Source organism: Lagenorhynchus albirostris, chromosome 11 (genome assembly GCF_949774975.1).
Source record: "Lagenorhynchus albirostris chromosome 11, mLagAlb1.1, whole genome shotgun sequence".
NCBI classification, from domain to species: domain Eukaryota; kingdom Metazoa; phylum Chordata; class Mammalia; order Artiodactyla; family Delphinidae; genus Lagenorhynchus; species Lagenorhynchus albirostris.
The window spans coordinates 71363992-71377727 of record NC_083105.1 but is presented as its reverse complement, the minus strand read 5'-3'; positions in this window follow the sequence as shown (position 1 = coordinate 71377727).

Here is a 13736-nt window from a genome sequence, read left to right as displayed (position 1 = left end):
CGAGCAATTATCCCTGTGCCATGCGGCTGCTTCCCACTAGCTATCTACCTTACTGCGTTTGTTAGTGTGTATATGCCCATGACTCTCTCTCGCCCTGTCACAGCTCACCCTTCCCCCTCCCCATAACCTCAAGTCCGTTCTCTAAGAGGTCTGCGTTTTTATTCCTGCTTTACCCCTAGGTTTTTCATGACATTTTTTTTCTTAAATTCCATATATATGTGTTAGCATACGGTATTTGTCTTTTTCTTTCTGACTTACTTCACTCTGTATGACAGACTCTAGGTCTATCCACCTCATTACAAATAGCTCAATTTCGTTTCTTTTTATGGCTGAGTAATATTCCATTGTATATATGTGCCACATCTTCTTTATCCATTCATCCGATGACGGGCACTTAGGTTGTTTGCATCTCCGGGCTATTGTAAATAGAGCTGCAATGAACATTTTGGTACATGTCTCTTTTTGAATTATGGTTTTCTCAGGGTATATGCCCAGTAGTGGGATTGCTGGGTCATATGGTAGTTCTATTTGTAGCTTTTTAAGGAACCTCCATACTGTTCTCCACAGTGGCTGTATCAATTTACATTCCCACCAACAGTGTAAGAGGGTTCCCTTTTCTCCACACCCTCTCCAGCATTTATTGTTTCTAGATTTTTTGATGATGGCCATTCTGACTGGTGTGAGATGATATCTCATTGTAGTTTTGATTTGCATTTCTCTAATGATTAGTGATGTTGAGCATTCTTTCATGTGTTTGTTGGCAGTCTGTATATCTTCTTTGGAGAAATGTCTATTTAGGTCTTCTGCCCATTTTTGGATTGGGTTGTTTGTTTTCTTGTTATTGAGCTGCATGAGCTGCTTGTAAATTTTGGAGATTAATCCTTTGTCGGTTGCTTCATTTGCAAATATTTTCTCCCATTCTGAGGGTTGTCTTTTGGTCTTGTTTATGGTTTCCTTTGCTGTGCAAAAGCTTTGAAGTTTCATTAGGTCCCATTTGTTTATTTTTGTTTTTATTCCCATTACTCTAGGAGGTGGGTCAGAAAGGATCTTGCTTTGATTTATGTCATAGAGTGTTCTGCCTATGTTTTCCTCTAAGAGTTTGATAGTTTCTGGCCTTACATTTAGGTCTTTAATCCATTTTGAGCTTATTTTTGTGTATGGTGTTAGGGAGTGATCTAATCCCATACTTTTACATGTACCTGTCCAGTTTTCCCAGCACCACTTATTGAAGAGGCTGTCCTTTCTCCATTGTACATTACTGCCACCTTTATCATAGATAAGGTGTCCATATGTGCATGGGTTTATCTCTGGGCTTTCTATCCTGTTCCATTGATCTATATTTCTGTTTTTGTGCCAGTACCATACCGTCTTGATGACTGTAGCTTTGTAGTATAGTCTGAAGTCAGGGAGCCTGATTCCTCCAGTTCCTTCTTTCGTTCTCAAGATTGCTTTGGCTATTCGGGGTCTTTTGTGTTTCCATACAAATTGTGAAATTTTTTGTTCTAGTTCTGTGAAAAATGCCAGTGGTAGTTTGATAGGAATTGCATTGAATCTATAGATTGCTTTGGGTAGTAGAGTCATTTTCACAATGTTGATTCTTCCAATCCAAGAACATGGTATATCTCTCCATCTATTTATATCATCTTTAATTTCTTTCATCAGTGTCTTATAATTTTCTGCATACAGGTCTTTTGTCTCCTTAGGTAGGTTTATTCCTAGATATTTTATTCTTTTTGTTGCAATGGTAAATGGGAGTGTTTTCTTGATTTCACTTTCAGATTTTTCATCATTAGTATATAGGAATGCCAGAGATTTCTGTGCATTAATTTTGTATCCTGCCACTTTACCAAATTCATTGATTAGCTCTAGTAGTTTTCTGGTAGCATCTTTAGGGTTCTCTATGTATAGGATCATATCATCTGCAAACAGTGACAGCTTTACTTCTTCTTTTCCAATTTGGATTCCTTTTATTTCCTTTTCTTCTCTGATTGCTGTGGCTAAAACTTCCAAAACAATGTTGAATAATAGTGGTGAGAGTGGGCAACCTTGTCTTGTTCCTGATCTTAGTGGAAATGCTTTCAGTTTTTCACCATTGAGGATGATGTTTGCTGTGGGCTTGTCATATATGGCCTTTATTATGTTGAGGAAAGTTCCCTCTATGCCTACTTTCTGCAGGGTTTTTATCATAAATGGGTGTTGAATTTTGTCAAAAGCTTTCTCTGCATCTATTGAGATGATCATATGGTTTTTCTCCTTCAATTTGTTAATATGGTTTATCACATTGATAGATTTGCGTATATTGAAGAATCCTTGCATTCCTGGAATAAACCCCACTTGATCATGGTGTATGATCCTTTTAATGTGCTGTTGGATTCTGTTTGCTAGTATTTTGTTGAGGATTTTTGCATCTATGTTCATCAGTGATATTGGCCTGTAGTTTTCTTTCTTTGTGACATCCTTGTCTGGTTTTGGTATCAAGGTGATGGTGGCCTCGTAGAAGGAGTTAGGGAGTGTTCCTCCCTCTGCTATATTTTGGAAGAGTTTGAGAAGGATAGGTGTTAGCTCTTCTCTAAATGTTTGATAGAATTCGCCTGTGAAGCCATCTGGTCCTGGGCTTTTCTTTGTTGGAAGATTTTTAATCACAGTTTCAATTTCAGTGCTTGTGATTGGTCTGTTCATATTTTCTATTTCTTCCTGATTCAGTCTTGGCAGGTTGTGCATTTCTAAGAATTTGTCCATTTCTTCCAGATTGTCCATTTTATTGGCATAGAGTTGCTTGTAGTAATCTCTCATGATCTCTTTTATCTCTGCAGTGTCAGTTGTTACCTCTCCTTTTTCATTTCTAATTCTATTGATTTGAGTCTTCTCCCTTTTTTTCTTGATGAGTCTGGCTAGTGGTTTATCTATTTTGTTTATCTTCTCAAAGAACCAGCTTTTAGTTTTATTGATCTTTGCTATTGTTTCCTTCATTTCTTTTTCATTTATTTCTGATCTGATTTTTATGATTTCTTTCCTTCTGCTAACTTTGGGGTTTTTTTGTTCTTCTTTCTCTAATTGCTTGAGGTGCAAGGTTAGGTTGTTTATTCGAGATGTTTCCTGCTTCTTAAGGTGGGCTTGTATTGCTATAAACTTCCCCCTTAGAACTGCTTTTGCTGCATCCCACAGGTTTTGGGTCGTTGTATCTCCATTGTCATTTGTTTCTAGGTATTTTTTGATTTCCTCTTTGATTTCTTCAGTGATCACTTCATTATTAAGTAGTGTATTGTTTAGCCTCCATGTGTTTGTATTTTTTACAGATCTTTTCCTGTAATTGATATCTAGTCTCATGGTGTTGTGGTCAGAAAAGATACTTGATACAGTTTCAATTTTCTTAAATTTACCAAGGCTTGATTTGTGACCTAAGATATGATCTATCCTGGAGAATGTTCCATGAGCACTTGAGAAAAATGTGTATTCTGTTGTTTTTGGATGGAGTGTCCTATAAATATCAATTAAGTCCATCTTGTTTAATGTATCATTTAAAGCTTGTGTTTCCTTATTTATTTTCATTTTGGATGATCTGTCCATGGGTGAAAGTGGGGTGTTTAAGTCCCCTACTATGAATGTGTTACTGTCGATTTCCCCTTTTATGGTTGTCAGTATTTGCCTTATGTATTGAGGTGCTCCTATGTTGGGTGCATAAATATTTACAATTGTTATATCTTCTTCTTGGATCGATCCCTTGATCATTATGTAGTGTCCTTCTTTGTCTCTTTTAATAGTCCTTATTTTAAAGTCTATTTTGTCTGATATGAGAATTGCTACTCCAGCTTTCTTTTGGTTTCCATTTGCATGGAATATCTTTTTCCATCCCCTTACTTTCAGTCTGTATGTGTCTCTAGGTCTGAAGTGGGTCTCTTGTAGACAGCATATATAAGGGTCTTGTTTTTGTATCCATTCAGCTAATCTGTGTCTTTTGGTGGGAGCATTTAGTCCATTTACATTTAAGGTAATTATCGATATGTATGTTCCTATTCCCATTTTCTAAATTGTTTTGGGTTCATTATTATAGGTCTTTTCCTTCTCTTGTGTTTCTTGCCTAGAGAAGATCCTTTAGCATTTGTTGTAAAGCTGGTTTGGTGGTGCTGAACTCTCTCAGCTTTTGCTTGTCTGTAAAGGTTTTAATTTCTCCATCAAATCTGAATGAGATCCTTGCTGGGTAGAGTAGTCTTGGCTGCAGGTTTTTCTCCTTCATCACTTTCAGTATGTCCTGCCACTCCCTTCTGGCTTGTAGGGTTTCTGCTGAGAGATCAGCTGTTAACCTTATGGGGATTCCCTTATGTGTTATTTGTTGTTTTTCCCTTGCTGCTTTTAATATGCTTTCTTTGTATTTAATTTTTGACAGTTTGATTAATATGTGTCTTGGCGTATTTCTCCTTGTATTTATCTTGTATGGGACTCTCTGTGCTTCCTGGACTTGATTAACTATTTCCTTTCCCATATTAGGGAAGTTTTCAACTATAATCTCTTCAAATATTTTCTCAGTCCCTTTCTTTTTCTCTTCTTCTTCTGGAACCCCTATAATTCGAATGTTGGTGCGTTTAATGTTGTCCCAGAGGTCTCTGAGACTGTCCTCAGTTCTTTTCATTCTTTTTTCTTTATTCTGCTCTGCAGTAGTTATTTCCACTATTTTATCTTCCAGGTCACTTATCCGTTCTTCTGCCTCAGTTATTCTGCTATTGATCCCATCTAGAGTGCTTTTAATTTCATTTATTGTGTTGTTCATCATTGCTTGTTTCATCTTTAGTTCTTCTAGGTCCTTGTTAACTGATTCTTGCATTTTGTCCAATCTATTGTCCATTCTATCTCCAAGATTTCGGATCAACCTTACTATCATTATTCTGAATTCTCTTTCAGGTAGACTGCCTATTTCCTCTTCATTTGTTAGGTCTGGTGCATTTTTATCTTGCTCCTTTATCTGCTGTGTGTTTTTCTGTCTTCTCATTTTGCTTATCTTACTGTGTTTGGGGTCTCCTTTTTGCAGGCTGCAGGTTTGTAGTTCCTCCTGTTTTTGATGTCTGTCTCCAGTGGCTAAGGTTGGTTCAGTGGGTTGTGTAGGCTTCCTGGTGGAGGGGGCTAGTGCCTGTGTTGTGGTGGATGAGGCTGGATCTTGTCTCTCTAGTGGGCAGGTTCACATCTGGTGGTGTGTTTGGGGGCGTCTGTGGCCTTATTATGATTTTAGGCAGCCTCTCTGCTAATGGGTGGGGTTGTGTTCCTGTTTTGCTAGTTGTTTGGCATAGGTTTTCCAGCACTGTGGCTTGCTGGTCGTTGAGTGAAGCTGGGTGCTGGTGTTAAGATGGAGGTCTCTGGAGATTTTCGCCGTTTGATATTATGTGGAGCTGGGAGGTCTCTTGTTGATCAGTGTCCTGAAGTTGGCTGTCCTACCTCAGAGGCAGAGCCCTGCCTCCTGGCTGGAGCACCAAAAGCTTTTCATCCACAGGCTCAGGATAAAAGGGAGAAAAAGTAGAGGGAATTAGTAGAAGTATGAGGAAAGAAAGAAGGAAAGGAGGGTAGGAAGGAAGGAAGAAAGAAAGAAAGAAGCAAAGAAGGCAAGAAGGCAAGAAGGAAAGAAAGGAGGGAGGGAGGGAGGGAGGAAGGAAGGAAGGAGGGAAAGAAGGAAAAAAGACAGAAAGAAAGAAGATACAGTAAAAATAAAATAAAGTATAATAAAGTTATTGAATTAAAAACTTCTTATTTAGAAAAAAAAAAAAGGGACGGAAAGAACCTTAGGACAAATGTTGGAAGCAAAGCTATACAGACAAAATCTTACACAGAAGCATACACTTACACCCTCACTAAAAGAGGTAAATGGGGAAAAATCCTAAATCTTGCTGTCAGAGACCACCTCCTCAATTTGGGATGATTCGTTGTCTAAAGGAGGGAAGGAAGGACGGAAAGAAAGAAAGAAAGAACGAAGGTAAAGTATAATAAGGTTATTAAAATTAATTATTAAGAAAAAAAATTAAAAAAATAACATGGACGGATAGAACCCTAGGACAAATGGTAGAAGCAAGACTATACAGACAAGATCTCACACAGAAGCATACACATACACATTCACAAAAAGAGGAAAGGGGAAAAAATCATAGATCTTGCTCCTAAAGTCCACTTCCTTAATTTGGGATGATTGGTTGTCTATTCAGGTATTCCACAGATGCAGGTACATCAAGTTGATTGTGGAGCTTTAATCCGCTGCTTCTGAGGCTGCTGGGAGGGATTTCCCTTTCTTTTCTTTGTTCTCACAGCTCCCAGGGCTAAGCTTTGGATTTGGCCCTGCCACTGCGTGTAGATCGCTGGAGGGCGTCTGTTTTTTGCTCAGACAGGATGGGGTTAAAAGAGCCGCTGATTGGGGGCTCTGGCGCACTCAGGCCGGCGGGGACGGAGGGGCACAGAGTGCGGGGCGGGCCTGCGGTGGCAAAGGCCGGCGTGACTTTGCACCAGCCTGAGGCGCGCTGTGCGCTCTCCCGGGGAAGTTGTCCCTGGATCCCGGGAACCCGGCAGTGGCGGGCTGCACAGGCTCCGCGGAAGAGGGGTGTGGAGAGTGACCTGTGCTCGCACACAGGCCCCTCGGTGGCGGCAGCAGCAGCCTTAACGTCTCCCGCCCGCCTCTGGGGTCCGCGCTTTTAGCCGCGGCTTGCGCCCGTCTCTGAATTCCGCGCTTTCAGCCGCGGCTCGCGCCCGTCTCTGGATTCCGCGCTTTCAGCCGCGGCTCGCGCCCATCTCTGGGGTCCGCGCTTTCAGCCGTGGCTCGCGCCCGTCTCTGGGGTTCGCGCTTTTAGCCGCGGCTCGCGCCCGTCTCTGGAGTTCCTTTAAGCAGCGTTCTTAAACCCCTCTCCTCACGCCCCAGGAAACAAAGAGGGAAGGAAAAGTCTCCTGCCTCTTCTGCCCGTGCAGGCTTTTCCCTGGACTCCCTCCCGGCTAGCTGTGGTGCACTAACCCCTTCAGGCTATGTTCAAGCCGCCAACCCCAGTCCTCTCCCTGCGCTCCGGCCTCAGCTCGCAGCCCCACCCGCCCCGGCGGGTGAGCAGACAAGCCTCTCGGGCTGGTGAGTGCCGGTCGGCACCGATCCTCTGTGCGGGAATCTCCCCGCTTTGCCCTCCGCACCCGTTGCTGTGCACTCCTCCGCGGCTTCGAAGCTCCCCCCTCCGCCTCCCGCAGTCTCCGCCCGCGAAGGGGCTTCCTAGTGTGTGGAAACTTTTCCTCCTTCACAGCTCCCTCCCACTGGTGCAGGTGCCGTCCCTATTATTTTGTCTCTGTTTTTTCTTTTGCCCTACCCAGGTACGTGGGGAGTTTCTTGCCTTTTGGGAGGTCTGAGGTCTTCTGCCAGCCTTCAGTAGGTGTTCTGTAGGAGTTGTTCCACGTGTAGATGTATTTCTGGTGTATCTGTGGGGAGGAAGGTGATCTCCGCGTCTTACTCTTCCGCCATCTTCCGCCTTCCCCCAAAAGTGTGTTTTTAATTATAATTTTGATCAGCTATAAAGGAAAGTTACTGAGTATTGCAAGAATGAATTACAGAAGGAAGTATCCAAGTTTGCAAATTGGTAAGGTAGAATATACAGCCTGAAAGACAAGTCAGTTAGCCAAGCAAATATTTGGGAAAAAAATTCCTGACAGAGGAAGAATAGTCTTAAAGTTAGGAAAACCAAGGAGTTGGCCAGAGTTGCTAGAATACAGTGAAGAAAGGGGAAAAGAGAACACGATGAAGCTGTAGGGTTGGCTAGAAACCAACAGGACATTATATACTATGTTGAAGATTTTGAATATTATCTTAATTGTAGCTCAGGAAAACACTGAACACTTTTATGCCAGTAAACAATATGATGACATTGACATTTTTAACATATCGTTTTAGATGATCTCACTATGTATTTTGTATGGATTAGACAGCAGCAGAGTAGATATGGGGAGCTCATCTATAAGACTGTTTCAATAGTCTGAGAGATGATGATAGCTTGAACTTTGCTATTAACAATAAAGACAGGAAAAAGTAGATGGATACAGTATATAATTAGGCAGTAGAAAAGAGGGTTGAAGCTGTAGGCTTTAAGCATAAATAGGATGGTGTAGGGTGATGTCATTTACTAGGATAGGAAGGACTGGAGATGATCAGATTTGGGGGAAATATTGGGAATTCAGTTATCTAAGAGTGAGATATAACCAAGTAGAACTATGAAGCTGATGTGTTGAATTTCAGAAAAGATTTCTTGCCTAGAGACAAAATTTGAGTTCATCAGCATATAGATAATCTTTCAAGTAAAAAGGTGATATCTCAGTTTCTGGAATGAGTAGATTAGTAGATGATAGTACCATTTCCTAGCACAGAGGAGAAAAAGGAAAACCAAATTTAGAGAAAGGAAGTCGAGTTCATTTGTGAACTGCCTGAGATAAACATCAAGTACAAAAGTAGGCTGATGGGTCCGGAGTTCAGAAAATAAATTTTGGATGGAGATATAAATTTAAATTCAGTATACATTATCTGTCAAGTTATGTAAGTACATAAGGTACAGTTTATATCATTTTTATTAATGATGACTGTTTTTAACAACTGTCTTGCAAAATCCTGAAATTTAAAATGGTCTCTAACACTGGGCTGGCTCCAACAGACCACTGATTCTAAGTTAGATTTTGACCTATAGCCCATGTCAGTGAATATTTCCCATGTCAATTAATATTTTTCGGAAAAAAAAAGGGCCCAAGTCATGTTAACTGGACTGGAAAAAAGGTGCTTTTGCATTTATACCTGCATGCCCCAAGCCAGTTTTTTTCCCTTCTATTTCATATACTTGTTTTTCTTTGTATTGTTTATTTGGATTATTTTTCAAACATAATTTTTACTGGGTCATATGCTAGATAAGAGTTTTGCATCTGACAGTTTTGTGCCAACGGTCAGTCTAGATCATATGTTATTCTTATATTTAAATTAAGACTTTCAATCCCTATGTTCAATCAATCATCTATTTTTAATTTAAACTCGTGTATTTCAGTGAAGTGTCACTTTTTTCATGAAGATCCCAATACCCACTCCCTACAACTAAAATATTAGTTATATTTTTAGATACTTTATGAGTGCCTCTTCAAATTAATAGGACAAATGTCTCTGATAAAATATTTTCCAGGAAATTACAGTTGCAAGTTTAAAGATAAAACTCCTTATGAAGAAGCAAAGTTGATTGCCTTATGCAATGACTGTATGAAAACCAATATTTTACAAAAGGACTTACTGGAATATTAATATCCTGCTATGAGATCTAGTTTTGGTAGAAAAATAAAATGCATTGCAAAGTATTCATATAAAAAAGAACTTATACAAAATTACCTTATTAAATGAAAGTATAACAGTTACATTTTACATTGAACCTATGGTCAAAAAAGAATAGAAAGAGTGTGAATAAAAGCCTCTGTCCAAACTTATTTCTGAAATGATTTTATATCTAGAGAATTCTACAGCACTAGACATTGGTTTTTAAAGGTTGTGTAAAAATTCAGGTGAAACTAATCTAGGATGTTAGCCTGCAGGACAATAGTTATCTTTGTGGGTGGTGGAGGATGGAAGGGAGAACACAGGGACTCTGGGCTCCTAGTAATGTATTGTGTGTTGATCCGAGTGTGGGTGACATAGTTGTGCCGGTTTGTGAAAATTCAACAAGTTGTATGATGTTACATGTACACTAATGTGAAATATAGTATACTGCCATTAAATATTTAAAATATTTGTATACATATGCACATCCACATATACATACACAATGTAAACTTCTGCAATATAATCATGATGTGGTCATTTTTAAAATACATCTATTTAGAAGTTTTTAATTAAGTACTTTTTAGTGATAGTGAGGCTAAAACTTGTATAAAGTCCATAAAAGGAGTCTGTGTTTTTAATGGTTTAATCAAGTATTGTAGTGAATGTATGATTTATTTTATTGTTGACATTTATTCATTTGTGAATTCATACAGTAAACCTTATTTTTCTAAACCTTCTTAAAGGAGTTACTTACTGGTCAAGTCATTCTTTTCAAAAGCTCACAACTCTTAAAGACCTAAGAGAGTACACACTTTTCTTGAATAAAAGAAATTGAGACATAATGAAGTAAATCTAAATTGCCTTGAGACTTGATATTTATTTAGACCAGACTATTTTGAAAATATTTAAATTTGTTACTAGAAAAAAGAAGCAGGATTAAACTTGTAAAATTCTTTTCTAATGTGTATCTAGAGATACATACTGGCATATTCCCAGAGGTGTTCAGTGAATCTCATGGGATAGAACTGGTTGCTGGTATCTCTGACTTGAAGTTAAATAGGTCTTCTTCCAAGAGTATTTAGTCCCTTAAAAAGGAAAACTGCTTCTCTAAAAGTAAGTACAATTAAATAGGGATTATTATAATTATTTAGACTTAAAAAACTTCATAGACTTAAAAAACTTTGTTATATTTTTCAATTATATCTGTAACCATTAGCAGAAATCTTATTAGGTTCATTTTATATGCAGGTTAAACTACAGTTGGGTGATTTGTATGAGACCTTGGAAATCATTTTGGTATATTAAGCTCTATATGCTAACTGAAATATTGAGAAAATGTTGGGTATATTAATGGAACTAAGAATTCTTTAATTTTGTATGGACAATGTACAAATCTATCAAATTTTGGGACATGTTGGGATACCTGTTCCCTACAGATATTTTCTTCTTTATTTAACTGAAAGATGTGTGCCCACTACCAGCTTAATAAATATAAATATATGCAAATAAAATTCTCTATACCCTCCTTCCCAATAATACCCTTCCTCCTCTCCCCAGAAGTAAGTACAATCCAGATTATGGAATTTATATCCAGGCCTTAATTTTCATGTATCTTATTTACATATACCTTTAGGCAAAATATAATATCATACCATTTGCTTATTTTTAAATTTTATGTAATTGGAATTATGATATATGAGTTCTGCACTTTTTTTCCTCAGCATTAAGCATGCAAGCTCCATCTATGTTGATGGTTGTAGCTCTATTTTGTTCATCTGTTGGTGAATTTACAAAAATATTGTTAAAGGATATTACAGCGTAATAACCCTGAGCTTTGGTCATGTGGTACTTTGTCTTATTCTTTAATCTATGTACCCTTAAGAAAGTTACTGAAAACTATTTCAGCCTGTTTTATTACCTATTGAAAGGGATGGTAATGTCTTCTTTATAAATTAGTTTAGACATAATTACATAGTGTGCATTTGGAGATAAATATATAGATATATAAAATATTATGTATTTGGAACAATAATAAATTATTTTTCTTTTCCATATTTTAATTTTTTTCTCTTATTTTTAAAACAAGTAGTGATTACCAGACATACTTGTTTTGTATACTTTTAATACAAAACTCACTTTTTGCTGGTCTTTTGGGCAGAGATGGAGAGAAAAGCAGAGATGGAGAGAATGCATTCTGTTAGGACTGTGGTTCTTGGAAGCGGTTCAGCAGCTTGATGTGGTTTAAGGTGTGAATTGTGAACTTGGAAAATCTAGATGTGACTTCAGTCTTACCTGTCATTGGTCATGTGACTTGGCCAAATTTCTTAGCCTTTCTTTGAGCCAGAGTCTTCATTGATAAGTAGAGGTAAATGTTACTTATCTCACAAGAGCTTTGTGATGATCAAACCAAATAAGTTTATTAAAGTACTAAGCATGTTCTAGCCTTATAGTATACGTTTAACATATATTAGCAGGTTCCCCTTCTGTAGTCAACTTATTAATGATATCAAGATATTTATTTAATGTAAGGCTTTTATGTACATTTTCTTATCTACATCTCAGGGTTTCATCCTCCACCTTCTTTTCTCTGTACACCTTCAACCCTGAGTTGCTTCCTCCACTTCCATAGCTTAAACAATCTGGCTACTCCCAAACCTATTTAGTGAGCTATAGCTTCATTATCCAAGTGTCTACTGGAAGTTCTATAAGTGTCCAATTCTTTACCAACTCTTCATCTTTCTTCTGGTTTGTCTCTCCTTTGTTTCATTTAATATTATAATCTCATTACCTCACCATCTTCTCATAATATCGGTGGTTCTTCTTTTCTTCTTCTTTATTTTTTTTGGATAAGGATGAGGGGAGAAGGACACTGAGTGACTCAAGTCCTAAAGTCCTAAAGTCTTCCATGATTTCTCCCTGTCTCTTAATCCGACTTAGTCCTACGCGCTAATGTTTAAATATCTCTAGAATATTCCTATCTCTGCTTTGTGCAGGCCCTCATCACTTCTGGTAAACTAAAATCATATCCTATTAAACACATTTTTTATTCTGGTTACTGCATCCAATCTATCCTCTAGCCACAAAATTTAGTCATTTTACTCTCTTGGTGAAATCTTTAAATATCTCTTTCTCTGTAGAATAGCTTCAAACTCCTTCCCAGATTAAAAATGTGGTATATAATCATGATTTTAACAGTTTTTAAAAAGAGTCCTATACTATCAGATTTTGTATAATTTTGCCTCATCACCTGACAAAATGTTTATTGTATCCAAAATTATCATAATATAGATACTTCAGTTTCTCAAGCATATCATGTGATGTCCTGTCTCTACAAATGCATACTTTTCTCTTTACTAAAAATGGCTTTCCCTTCAAGCCTTTTCTTCAAGACTAAGATTTTGGAGAATATAAATTAATGTTTCTAAAGTCCTTACTGTGTAAGAAACTGTTTTAAGTGACAAAAAGACATTGTAATATTTGAATTTTCTAATAACTCTGTGATGGCAATGAAATTTCCATTTAGAGATGAGGAAATCAAGGCAGGATTTAAACTCTCATCTGGATGACTATAAAAACTGTGTTTTTAATTATTATTCTGTAAGCCATTTATTTAATTCTTATAAAAAGAAAAAGAGATAGATATTTAACTAGATTTCTACATGATAAAACTCATGCTCATGGAGTACGGGTAGCACAAAAAAGGTCACATGAACAAGACCCTATGGTGCTTTCCTGCAACAGATCCCTCCCCCCATATTTTCTCCCTGCCTTTTGTTTGTAGAAAAACTGCAGTCTCCCAGGCATCCCCTGAGTCACAAAGGCCTGGCTCAAGAATTAATGATCGATGAACATTGGGGTACATGTGTCTTTTTGAATTATGGCTTTCTCAGAGTATATGCCCAGTAGTAGGATTGCTTGGTCATATGGTAGTTCTATTTTCAGTTTTTCAATGAACACCCATACTGTTCTCCATAGTGGCTGTACCAATTTACATTCCCACCAACAGTGCAAGAGTGTTCCCTTTTGTCCCCACCCTCTCCATCATTTATTATTTGTAGATTTTTTTTTTTTGCGGTACGCGGGCCTGTCACTGTTGTGGCCTCTCCCGTTGCAGAGCACAGGCTCAGCGGCCATGGCTCATGGGCCTAGCTGCTCTGCGGCATGTGAGATCTTCCTGGACCGGGGCACGAACCCGTGTCCCCTGCATCGGCAGGCAGACTCTCAACCACTGCGCCACCAGGGAAGTCCTGTTTGTAGATTTTTTGATGATGGCCATTCTGACCGGTGTGAGGTGATACCTCATTGTAGTTTTCATTTGCATTTCTCTAACAATTAGTGATGTTGAACATCTTTTCATGTGCCTCTTGGCCATCTGTCTGTCCTCTTTGGAGAAATGTCTATGCACTATTCACAATAGCCAGGACATGGAAGCAACCTAAATGTCCATTGACAG